Below are 13,783 nucleotides of genomic sequence, written 5' to 3' on the forward strand. Positions count from 1 at the left end.
AAATTTTTTCCACCCCCATAAATGCCGATACTACTTATAGACATCCCAATGACTGAGGGTATATGAATGGGGAGGCTGTGTAATAGCGAGTGAATCTGGCCTGAGCAAGGCCAAACAGTGTCCAAGAAATGGTGTTGAGCTATATTCACCCTGGAGAGGAGATAAGGGTAGTTATATTGCTCAGAGGGCTCAGAAAACCTGTCAAAGTTTGCAAACCTCACCGTATTAGTACCCTATCTGTCTCCATGTTCATTGTTAGTGCATACTGAGGGCTTTTTACTGCATGTACCTCCAGCTCTCCACCTGAGAGCATTCTCTGGTATGCTTGGTCAAAGGTGGGTAGGCAGAAGTTCATACCCCTGGAAAAAACCCTCAGCAAACCATGGTGTTATTTGATAGGTTCTTACCCCCACTTCCTTACCACTGTCCCCAGGATGGGACAGCTCTGTGCCATTTCTACACCATCTTGATTGATCCTCAGTTGCCCACAGTGGTGCCCTCATCTATCCCATATCCTTTATTTGCTGGCTTCTCTTTCCTGCTTCATTTCCCCATTCCTCTAGTGGTACTTCCTGGGGCCACCTCCCAAATAAACTATGTGCACTCAAATTCTCATTTCAGGGTATGTTTTTAGGGATTCCAACCTACAACAAATCAGTCAACACCAGATAACTGGTATTTTGCATCTAGACATTCTCCTTTAGCAGAAGGGAAATTGGAATCACTGTTTATTGGACCATGAACTTTAATTCTTAGCCTTTCTGGGGGAAGGGACTCTCTGGGTCTACTTGTCCAGATATAGGTAAGTTACCGGTGGTTTGCTGTGGAATGTCCCCCAAGTCCCATGCTTGTTCTGGGCCACCACTTTCACTTGGCGTGTTGTAGTATCTTCATGTTTCTACCAATCAAGTGGACATGCAGGGACAGTTTGTGAGAATCAGCTTTGCATTGTTTGGTAGCTCTGTTGATGGAAGAGGGCGTGTGGTTGCTGTGTGGCATTTGGAGGCAAGGCCAGATCTAGGGATGGAGGGTAGGTGGCAGCAAAGTCTTGGTCATATCTGTTGGAGCTTAACATCCTCTTTTCCTTGTGTTGGAGATGTATTTCAGGCTCACCACTACAGAAGTCTGAAGTTTTTTTTTTTTAGTCATGACTGTTGAACAAGCTGATATCTGCTATCCTTGAACTCAGCACCCTCTATGGCCATATTGTTTCTGAAACTGTTTACACAGTCAAGTTTAAAAATTTAAAGCCAAGAAAGAAATGATTCCAATAAAAGCAAATTAGGGAGGACTTTTAAATCTTACAAATCCACTTGTCTGAACATCTGAGGCCAATAATTTTAAGTGCATGTGAGTAAAAGTAATTGGCTAACTCCCATTGACTTTCCTTATATCCTCTTTCTGAGCCTGACTCTTCTATGGCTCCTCACGGAGGGAAGTCAATGGGACTGAAATGGTTTCTGGTAACTGATCCCCAAGTAGGCAAATTAGACCAAACCAGAGAGCCTATAAAACATCAAATGTACATCAAAAAATCAGGACAGATGTAACTATTGATTATGAAGATCAAAAAGTGATTCTAAATAACTGATAATATGAGTACTATTGTCCTTTAGGTAACACAGTCAATTATCAAAAGAGCTGTGAGAACATTTTGGGGGGGCAATTTTATTCCCACAAATGTTTTAAAATTTCCCTGTAAGATCATAGGTGAGCTCCAATCTCAGCTTGTTTGAGTGTCTGAAATGGGCCTTCCTAACCACAGCCATCATTGTGAAATCTTATGTCTTTTTATGTTCTTTCTGGACCTATGATTATTGAGAGGGTGATCTTGAGAACAAAGTTAGGAGTGACATAAGTAACCAGTCCATCTGTAATTATCTTTCATGATAGGTTGAAGGGTCTTGGGCAGCCTTTTTCATCCCAGAGACCCCAGTAGAGTCAGAGAATGTGTCCAGTACCAGAAGTTCTTGATAATATGCTAAGAATACAAAGGAGTCTCCCCTTGGGATAGTGGGAGCCTTTGCTGAAAGGTTGAAATGACTTATATGGTAGAGGAGGGGGATTGGATCAAAATACCCCAAAGATACAGATGTAGTGAAAAGAAGGGGCACCGGCACCTCCATGTTCATAGCAGCAATGACCACAGTAGCCAAACTGTGGAAAGAGCCCAGATGTCCCTCAATGGCTGAATGGATAAAGAAGATGTGGTTCATATATACAATGGAATATTACTCAGCCATCAGAAATGATAAATATCTACCATTTACACCGACATGGATGGAACTGGAGGGTATTATGCTAAGTGAAATAAGTCAAGCAGAGAAAGACAATTATCATATGGTTTCACTCATATGTGAAACATAAGGAATCATGCAGAGGACAATAGGGGAAGGGAGTGAAAATTGAATGGGAAGAAATCAGAGAGGGAGACAAACCATATGAGACTTTTTTTTTTTAAGATTTTATTTATTTATTTGACAGAGAGAGACAGCCAGTGAGAGAGGGAACACAAGCAGGGGGAGTGGGAGAGGAAAAGCAGGATCCTAGCAGAGAAGCCTGATGTGGGGCTCGATCCCAGAATGCTGGGATCATTCCCTGAGCCAAAGGTAGATGCTTAATGACTGTGCCACCCAGGCACCCCGAGACTTTTGACTCTGGGAAGGGAGTTGTGGAAAGGGAGGTGGAAAGGGAGTTGTGGAAAGGGAGGTGGTTGGGGGTTGGGTAACTGGGTGGTGGGCATTAAAGAGGGCATGTGATATGATGAGCACTGGATGTTATTATTATTTTTTATAATAATTTTTTTATTATATTATGTTAGTCACCATACAGTACATCCCTGGTTTTTGATGTAATGTTCCATGGTTCATTAGTTGCGTATACCACCCAATGCACCATGCAATACGTGCCCTCCTTACTACCCATCACCAGCCTATCTCATTCCCCTACGCATTGAACATTATATTACAAACCAATACCTTGGCTAATTGAATTTAAATTAAAAAAAAAAGGTACCAGAATGAGCACAACCATGAACCATGCCCCCTTCTGCATTAAATCTCTAGAAAGTACAGAGAAGACATAAAACACATTCATTATGCCTCTCTAAAATGTCACATATTGCTTTTGATGGACCTGAAATTATGAGGAATGTGTAAAAGTCAGTAAGGAGATGAGATCAGATTGAAAGTGAAGTTCACCAATCAGCAGGCGAAGATTCTTTAGAAAATGAGAGCAGTCCAGGGGTATTGCACTAGGGCTCCAGCAGAGCTCAGAGCTTGAGGTTGTCAGACAAAGAGAGGGGCCCTTGGGGTCTCTTGCCCAGGCAACTGATAGGGTATTGCTAGAGCAGCCAGATGGGTTGCCACCTATCTTCATCAAGCAGCAGTAGGCAGGTGGGAGCATCTGTAATTGGGAAGGAGGACAGTGTACCAGGTAGATGCTGCTGTCAGGAATTGACAAGCTACTGGCACATAACATCTTGATATGAAGTATCTCCCAAACACCTGTAGTATTTCCATCAAATTCACGAACAAGACAAAGACAGCACAGACATCACTACTATTAAACATTATACTATAGGCCAATGCAATAAGAGTTAAAATGAGATATTTGGAGATGATATGATTACTGAGAAAAATCAAAGAAAATCGAGTGACAAGTTATTAGAACTAGTTAGATTTCTATAAAGCGGTCTGATGTAAGCTCCACATAAAAAGCCAAAAGATTTCTTAAACATTAGCAGTAACAAATAAGAATGTGTAATACAAACTGTGATTCCATAACCACAAAATTAGAAAATACCTAGAAATAAATCTAACATCAAATGTGTAAGAAAGATCTACATGAAAAAAATTACAAATCTTATGAAAGGTCACTGGTAGAGATCTGAGGAAGTGAAGAGCAATATTATATTTCTATACTATTTGCCAATTCTCACTAAATTAATCCATAAAACACAAAAGGATTTTTAAAAAGCATAAGAGGGAGTGCATTATAGATTCTTGCCTTATCTACTATAAAAATATATCATGATATATATTATATGCAATAAATTAAAGGTCAAATGCACAAGTTATAACTATGAAAGAATTAGAAGAAAATATAAATATAAGAGCATTTGTTAATAAGCTTGGGTTTGAGAAATTTTCTTAAGCAAGATACAATGTGGGGGGGGAACATAATTGATAGATTTTAATAGATTACATCAAAATTAAAGCTTCTGTATAACAAGTGGTATTATAAAACCATTCAATTACAATAAGGTAATAACCAGCAAATATTTATAACACATGGCAGTTAAATGATTAATATCCAGACTACATAAAGCACTTCAAAAAGCAATCAGAAAAAAGATAAAACAAGAGACTATGGACTCTGGGAAACAAACTGAGGGCTTCAGAGGGGAGCGGGGTGGGGGATTGGGATACGCCAGTGATGGGTATTAAGGAGGGCACATGTTGCATGGAGCACTGGGTGTTAGATGCAAGCAATGAATCATGGAACACTACATAAAAAACTAAGGATGTACTGTATGGTGACTAACATAACATAATAAATTTTAAAAAAAGATAAAAGATAAAACAGTGCTGTATACAAATGAGCATGTCTGAATCACAGAATTACCATACACTTAGAAGTGCAGTCAAAATATATTTTACTTTATTTCTCTATGCTTAATCTTATCTCCTCTATTGGGATCCCATAATTTTGTGTAAACTTAACGTGAACTAATACATTAAGCAGTTTCTTTAGGTACACACCAGTCTCACTTGGATAAGATACCTAGGCTTTCTGACTTCCATCCCTCCTTCTTTGCACACTAAGATGCATCTGAGTGTGTCAGCAAGTCTGTGGCTTGTGTGGACTTGTGATGATAAGAACAACTAGAGGATTCACGGGGTGCCTGGGTAGCTGGGTGCCTGGGTGGCTCAGTCAGTTTAGTGTCTGACTCTTGATTTCAGCTCAGGTCATGATCTCAGGGTCTTCAGGCCCTGTGCTCAGCAGGGAGTCTGCTTGAGATTCTCTCTCTCCTTCTCCATCTTCCTCTCCTCCTGCACACACACACTCTCTCTCTCAAATAAATAAATAAATCTTTTTTTTTAAGAACAAGTAGAGGATTCATATGTTGGCTTCTGGATTGTCCCTCATGTTGCCTCGATTGGTGGATTGTGGCAGTCCAGGTGCCACCTGTCCCATGCCCAAGTCTTTGATCTCCATTGGCATCTGCTGCTGAAGTCTGCATCAATGTCTTGGGTTCTGGTCTCTCTCCCAACTGAGTCAATATCTGTGGCCCATGGCATGATCCCCAGCTAGCCACCCAGATCCCTTGGCACCTGGAGAGGCTGCAAGAAACTCTGGGTTCCATCAGTGCTACATGGAGGGTTGCCAGATAAAATACAGGCTACCCAGTTAAATTTGAATTTCAGATGAACAACAATAGTTTTTTTAGTATAAGTATGTCCCAAATATCGCATGTCTCAAATATTGCATGATGCATAGTTACACTAAAAAATTATTCACTGTTTATCTGAAATTCAAATTTAACTGGGCAGTCTTTATTTTTATTTGCTAGATCTGTCAACACTAGTCATGTGGGAGCCAAGGGCTGCTTGGGAAGGTTTAACTCAAGCCCTTCCTTCTGCCTTCTGCTTCTTCTGCTACCTTGCACACTGAGTTGAGTTGGTTGTGCCCACCCCTGCTGGGGCTGGGGTTGAGTGTGAGACTATCTCCTTCCACAACCTGGAAGGGAAGGGAGGTTGACGTTTTCCTGCCTTTTGCTTTCCCCCCAATTCATACACATATCTCCACTCCTTCAACCCAGAGTAGCTGAACTAGAACAAGTGCCTCTTGGCAAGCTACTGGCCTCTCCTTTCATCTATTCCAGGTCTGCACCCCATTTCCTTATGTCCTCCAGCCACTTGATAAGTTAAAGGAGGGAGATAAAGGAATTGAGAAAATCTCTTTCTCTCTGCACACAGCCTGGGTTTAGAGCCCATTATCTTGCTGTGAACTCCAACCTTATTTTGAATATCAGAATGTGAATATTAATTCTTGGTATCACTGATGCAGATAATTCTAAAATTCCCCCCTGGAGTTCCCAGCCCCAAGTGCAGCTGAATTCCTCATGCTCACTAGGGAAAGTCCACTAAGGTATAATTTTCATGAAGTTAGAAACATGACTCTTACACAAATATAAAATGAACATATGCCAAAGGTTTTATTTAACTCATTAATTCTTAAAGGAGTCAGTCAGGTTCAAATCAGAATTTGAGTTACAGAAAGTTATATCCTCTCTGGGACAAAATCCATTTATATTGTTATGGACAGGAACCATTTACATTGCTACTACTTGTCTTCAGTTTCACTGCTACCCTTACAGTATGTAAAATAGCCTAACCAATGGAAAGTTAGCCAGAGGCACGCACCTCTATGGAATTAAATAATCCCTGCAGGGTCCCCTTGGCCATGTCCAGGTTGCCACTGAGAGGATGCCCAGGGATCTCTTGCTTATTCCCAAATCTTGGACAGTTTTTTCCTTAAAAATGTATAATATTCTCTTGAGCACTGGGTGTTATATGCAACTAATGAATCATTGAACACTACATCAAAAACTAATGATGTACTGTATGTTGGCTAACTGAACATAATAAATTTTTTTAACCTGTTAAAAATACTAGAAGATAACAAGTTCAAATAAGAGGAAATATGAATGGCCAATTAATATAATACTCTTGTATTATGCTCAATCTGACCAGCATATCCATCGGAAATCCATAAAAAAAAAACATAAGAATTTTCATCAGTTAATATTCCGGGTGGAGAAGAAAAGACTCCCATGCATTGATGTTGGAAGTATAAATTGGTTGAAATTTTTTTAGTACCGTTTGGTACTGTCTACCGAAATTTTAAATGCATAGGTATTTAACCTAACAATTTCACGTGTAGGTATATCTCCTAGAGAGACATTTGCAAACACACAAATGCACAATCATGTTAACACTGTTCATTCATGTACCAAACACTCATAAAGTGCTTACTGTATGAAGCTCAGAGATGCTTAAGATAAATCAGTGAGCAAACTAGGCAAATATCCCTGCCCTGGTGGAACTTGTATTCTCATGGGGGTAGATGGACAGTAAACAATTAATATAAGGAATTTGTAAATTCTCTAGTATTTCAGAAGATAATAAATATAAAGGAGGAAAAAGTTTTCCTCGACCCTGTTAGGGTCCCTGGCTGGGTCTGAAGAATAAACTGGCAAAGATTAACAGGAGAAAAGCACACACATTTATTTAAAATAAGTTTTATATGACATGTGAACCTTCATTAGGAAACGAAAACCTGAAGAAATAGACCTGTGTATTTTTAGGCTAGGTTTGATGAAGAGTGGAGAGTCATGGAAGAATATGGTAGGTTAAGGAATAGAAGCTAAGCATAGTAAACTGGGGGAAACTTATTGCTAAATTCAGATGCTTCTTGCCATCCCTTTGTCTTTGGAGATAAGAATGCTCTTTTTTCTGGGTGTAGGGAGAGCACCTCTCATGTGAGGGTTTATGACCTATTCCAGGAAAGAAGGGTGGGAAGTTCAGAACGAACTTCCTGCTTCTACTGTTTTCTCAAACTCCTTCAGGTTAACATATTCAAGATGCAAAGGTGCCTTATTCTGGAGTAGCGTGTCCTGAACTCTATCAGTAGAATCAGAAGTACTTGGTGGTGGTGGTGGGGGGGTGAAAGTGGGGAACGGGTTTCAAAATTAAATAAGGCGGTTGGGTTGGGCCTCACTAAGGTGAGATCTGAGAAAGCCTTGCAAGGGCAAAGACCCTGAGCAGGGAGTGGGCTTGGTATGTCTGAGAAATAGTAAGAAATCTTGTATACTTGGAGCAAGGTGGATGCAGGCAGGGCATTTCTTGTTCCATTAAAAAAAATAGCATTTATTTTAAGAAGCTAAAAATAAACTTAAAAATATTTGATAGCTACAGTCATTGACTTTCTCAAACTCTACATGATAATGCTTCCATCTCATTTTTTTTAATCATAAGAAACAATTTGTTGTACTGATGTATGACAAAATTTTAAAGGTTCCAAAAAGTATAAAGTCAAGTACCACTCAGAGATAATCATTATTCACATTTTAGTGTATTTACTTCCTACCACCCCCTCATGCATATGCTGTTAAAGAAAAAAGTTATTCTGACACTTTTTTTAAATGGTAAAGAAGACTACTCAGAGCTGTTGTAGTAGGTGACAAGGCTGTTGCCATAGCAGACAGAGATTGGGCTCAACTCTGAGTACAGCAAGGACAGGTGGTGATTTATCCCCAATGAGCAGAATGTGAGGGGTCAGTGGGTGAAAAATCACCTAAAGGAGAAGTCAAGGGTGGGGGGATTCTTACTGAAGACCGGCCAGGGTGATCCCATATCATGACTCTTACTAATGCAGGCCTACGCAAGGACAGGTTCAGAGGAACCTAACTGAAGTTTGGTCAAGGAGAGCCTTTGTCAGTGCACTGGGGACAAATGAAATACTTATTTAGGAAAGACCCTAGACCCTCCTTCCATCTGTTGCCACATGAGCCCTCCCCAGCAGAATGGGAAAGCAGAGAAATGGAAGAACAAGGATAGTAGAATCTGAGTAAACCAGTGGTCTTGAAGGTAAAGTAAGCTGAGCAGAAGACAAACCCTGCTTGCCCTAAGGGAAGAGGGGAAGGTAGAGTCAGAGAAAAAGGATGGGAACCTGGATATTATATATAATTTGATAAAAAGTGAAGCTGTAACATTGGGTATTGGGATTAGTATTTACGGTTCCCCAGGGAAGCACTGTTTTTGACAGATAATCGAGTAAGGAGCTCCTAATTAGCACCTAATGAAGCTAGCCCTGACTGTGAAGATACAAGATCAACTTTGTGCTGTAAGGCTAGTGGCTCTGTGTTTAATTTGCTGTTCAGGTACTAATCTGTTGTGTAACCTTGAATAAGTCATTCAACTTGCCCAAGGCTTTACTTTCCTTTTCAGTGGGTAAAGTGAATGAGTGGAACCAGTCCATTTATAAGCATCTAAGAGTCTATAAAATTAAAGTTGTTGTGAAATGAGATCTGTGCTTTCCCCTTGTCTTGGGCAACCTCACCCCATTTCACTTTGGCAAATGTATGTGCCTTCCCATTCCTTCAAAATGGTGTCTGGATCTTTGGCAGCTGTTTGTTCCTGTGGTCTCTCTGGAAGAGTTCTTCCTGTTGCCTCATTGCACCAACCTCAGGGCTCTCCGAAACGGCAGACTAGTGATTGCCAGGATGTGCCATGGTGGTCAGAATATTGAGTCTGGACTAGGCTGAATCTGAGGGAAACGATTTTTTAATGAGTTTGTGGGCAGTGAGGTGATCCATGTGATGGTAGGTAGAACTTAATGGAGATGCTTCCTCCTTTCTCTTCTTCCATTTACCCTCTCCTCCACCCTGCTTCCCACCAGAATTGTACTACTTAATTATCCTTGCTGATAAAGATTAATTGTAATCATTCAGCTTGTGAATGAGTGAAAAGAGAAATTGCATGTGAGTCATCCAGAATCTTCTTCCAAACCTTGCTGGAAACTAAGCTGTGTTTTTTATGACTTCCATGCTTTGCAGGGACTCTAATTTTCCCCCATTGGTGACCATTACGGTGCTTTATATAGAACAGCCAAACAACGTGGCACATTAATCTTTGCAAATGACACAGTCAGACAGAGCCTTTATAAGCAGCAGGCTCTGATGAAAACATGGGCAAATGAGACACAACTTTAGCTTACCTGCAACACTGTTGCTTTGCATAGCTTTCCCCTGTGGCCCACACAACACTTTTGAAGCATCATGGACAATGCCAGCTTTGTCCCTAACTCCTGGAGGTAGGGACAGGGGGCTGTCAGAAATGGCCAGTTTAGAGCAGGATGTGGGCATTTGACCTATTACTCATAGCCCCCTCTGCTGCCCCCTGCTCTGGGCCACCATCTCTCCCCTAGATTATTGCAACAGCTTTGTGACTGGCCTCCCTGTTTCTACAGCTGGCCTCAAAGTGTATTTTCAAATCAGCAGCTAGAGAGATCCTTTGATAATGTAAGTTAGATCATGTCACTGCTTCTCAAAGCCTACTCAGGCTACCCATCCCATTCTGAGTAAAAAACAGTCTTTACAATGACCCAGTTACTTCTCCGTGCCCTGGAAGAGTCTTTTCACTGGATGTTCCCTCTGCTGGGAATTCTCTTTCCCTCCCCTCCTTCAGTTTCTTCCTCAAATGATGTCGTTTCAGTGAGGTCTTCTCTGCTCTAAAGATGCAAATTTATCCCCCACACTCCCCTTCCTCTTCCCTGACACTTATCAACATCTAAAATACCATTTTAATTTAAGGCAAACAATTCACTGGATATTTTCAAAATTGCCCATTTTACATACTATAATAAATAAATTATCTATCTATCTATCTATCTATCTATCTATCTATCTAATTATCTAACTATTTCACAATTGACTATTGTACAACATGGAAGTTAGGGGCGGCAATCTGCTATGCAGTTGAAAATGTGCATATAACTTTTGACTTCCTAAAAACTTAACTACTAATAACCTACTATTGACTGGAAGCCTTACCAATCATGTACATAGTTGATTGACACATATTTTGTATATTATATGTATTCTATACTGTATTCTTAGAATAAGGTCAAATGGAGAAAAGAAAATGTTATTAAGAAAACCATAAGGACATATATTAAATCATTATGTTTTATATCTAAAACTAATACACTGTTATATGTCAATTACATTTCAATAAAATAAATGGGTATCAAAAAATCTTAAGGAAGAGGAAATACATTTACAGTACTGTATCCTATTTATTGGAAAAAATCCACATATAAGTGGACCCATGCAGTTCAAACCTGTGTTGTTCAAGGGTCAATTGTATACTTACTACTATTATCATTTACTGTTTATCTCCCCCAAGTGAAATCAAATTCACAAAGTTGGGGCTTTTTGTCTGTTTTGTTCCCTGTTCTTGGGATTATATCCTTTTGAACAGTGCTTCACAAGTTTTAACATGCCCAGGAATCACCTGGGGATCTTTCTAATTCAGTAACTTTGGGATGGGACCTGAGAATCTGCAACCATAACAAGCTCAGGTGGCCCACATCTGGAATAGCCAGGCTGGCATCCATGTGGATCCCCACCTACAGGCAGGGCCACCAGTTGTTTTCTTTCCAAAGCCAATTTCAAGCTCCCAGTTCGGTTGATGGCATCAGAATCACACGGGAGATCTTTCAGCTAGATTCCTGGGTGCCTACCTCAGAGGCCATGATTGAGTAGGTCAGAAGTAGGGCCTTGGAATCTTGTTTTATAAGCTCTCCAGGTGACTGGAATGTGCAGCCAGAATGGGTTACCACTGATGTAGAGAAATGAAGAACTTCTTGCAGTACAGATGTGATTCTGATTTTGTCAAATTATCATCTAGTGAATACAGAATGAAAATTGACGTCTTGATTGAAAATAAAAAAATTCTTTTTCCTCATTTGCATCATTTGGTTGGCCTCCAAAAGAATCTAATGATTTAACAGAGAAAAAAGGAACATGTGTATAATCAACTCCAAATATACCCATTCATCCCTTTAAAATTCTATTTAGTATTATGAAAATAACACAAGCACATGGTAAATAATTCAAACAGTAAAAAGATATGCAATGATAAGCAAGCTCTTCCATCCTGGATTTCTAGTCTCATTCCTTGGGGGAAATTATTGTCGACTATTTCTTGTGAATATTTACAGATAGTTTCTAGACACACACACACACACACACACACACACATTTTTTTGCTTATTAAAAAAGGGGAAAGCACTTTGTGCCAAGCTTTTCCTTATCACTATGTGTCTTGGTTGGCCACATATGCCGATTGTATTTTCTAAGATGGCCGCAACCCTAGGTTGCCTCTAACACACTGCCCACGAGATGTAGGATTTGTGATCTTTTCCTTGGAATCTGAGTGGGCTTGTCACTATGTTGGGAGTGACACTATGTCACTCTTAAGGCTAGATCATTATAAGTGATACAACTTCCACCTGGTCCTTTGAGATTCTCAAACGTGGAGCCCAGTCACCAAGAGAGACCACACAGGAAAGCCATGTTTAGGTTTTCTGGCCAACAGCCCTAGGCCTACTCTGAGACAACAGCTAGCATCACCTTCCAGAAATGTGTGGGAGTGAGTGTCAGATGATTCCAGCTCCAAGCCTCAGGCTACTCCAGGAAAAAGCAGAGGGGAGCTGCCAAAAAAAAATTGGAGATAGCATTTTCTGATCCTATTTAAGGGTGACACAGCAGGAATTATGGGAGGATGCTATAACCTGAGTGACATTTGTGGGTGACCTTGAGTCAGTCATTCTGTATGAGTTATGCTAGGTTAGTCATTGCAGCAAAAGCAAACAAATTTCACATCTTACAATTTCACATCGTCAGTGTTTATTTCTCACTCATATGACAGTTTAAGGAGGAGCAGGTAGGTCTTCTCCACACCATGACCCTGGGGATCAAGTTTCTTTCCATACGGTGGCTCTTCCACCTTTGAGAACCTCCTTGGAATCTTTTACTGTATCCTATTCATTTAACTGATCTATCAGTAAAGAAAGAGAATATGGAGGATCATATAGGAAATTGTATGGCTCAGCCTTCAGTGAATTCTATCACTTCTGCCCACAATTCACTGACCAAGACCCAACCATCTGGCCTCATCCTCACTGCAAAGGAATATGGGAAAGATGGTCTTCTTGACTACTCAGGGAGAGCATCTAGCTGGTTTCTGACACACAGTGCCTTAATTTCCTCTCTGTGGATGAAGATAATAATAATACCGACCTCACCAGGTAGCTGTGAGGACCAAAATGTAAGCAGTTGTTTTATCATTGAAGAAGTTGAAAGGGCTGTACACATTTGAAGTATTATGGCATCTTCCACCAGAGAAATTACCTGAGATGATAGACACTTTACATCATCATTCTGGGGTCCTCGTGGGTAATGGGCAATGATAAACCATTGCCCCTGCCCTGGGCTGTCTTAACCTAAGCACTGGCAACAATTGTCCTATACCAACAATTGCGTCTCCCTGGTGGAGAAGCAACATGTTATACAAAGCAGCTCACCCACATGGTATTTAAGCTCAAAGAAAGAAATATCAGGAACGCAGTTGGTCCCTCACCAGGCAACATTCAAGTGGGACATTAAGCAAAGATGCACTTGTTGTTTCTGTCTTCAGCTTTGTACTACATTGGTGGCTACCCAGGCTCTGTTTCCATAGCAGCATAAAAACTTCATATAAACAAGAGCAAGAGAAAGATTAAGTAAAAGGAGCTGAAAACAAATAATGTCCACAAGACTTTCTTACTTCAGTAAGGTGCTTAAACTAGGGGAAGCCCAGTCTTTTCATCTGTACAATGGGGATAATAATACCCGAGCTGCCTAACTTAAGCACTGTGGAGAGGATCATTTAAGGAAATGCTCTGGACAGGGCTTTATAAACTACATAAAATGTATACTGTAAAGTGGTGCGCAATGGTGCTTTTCCTACTGTTGCTTGAGAAACGGTGGGCAATGGCCTCATTGTGTAACTAAAAAATCACGACCATTTTATTGATTATCAATTTTCTGTATAAAACTTGGAAGATACAGGAAGGTATAATTATAGCTTCTGCTACTGAGTAATTTCTATGTCCAGTTGATTCACCCTCAGGGGATGGAAGTAGGATCCTGTCTTCCTTCTTGCATAACAAA

The sequence above is a fragment of the Ursus arctos genome, unplaced genomic scaffold, assembly GCF_023065955.2.
Source record: "Ursus arctos isolate Adak ecotype North America unplaced genomic scaffold, UrsArc2.0 scaffold_16, whole genome shotgun sequence".
NCBI lineage: Eukaryota > Metazoa > Chordata > Mammalia > Carnivora > Ursidae > Ursus > Ursus arctos.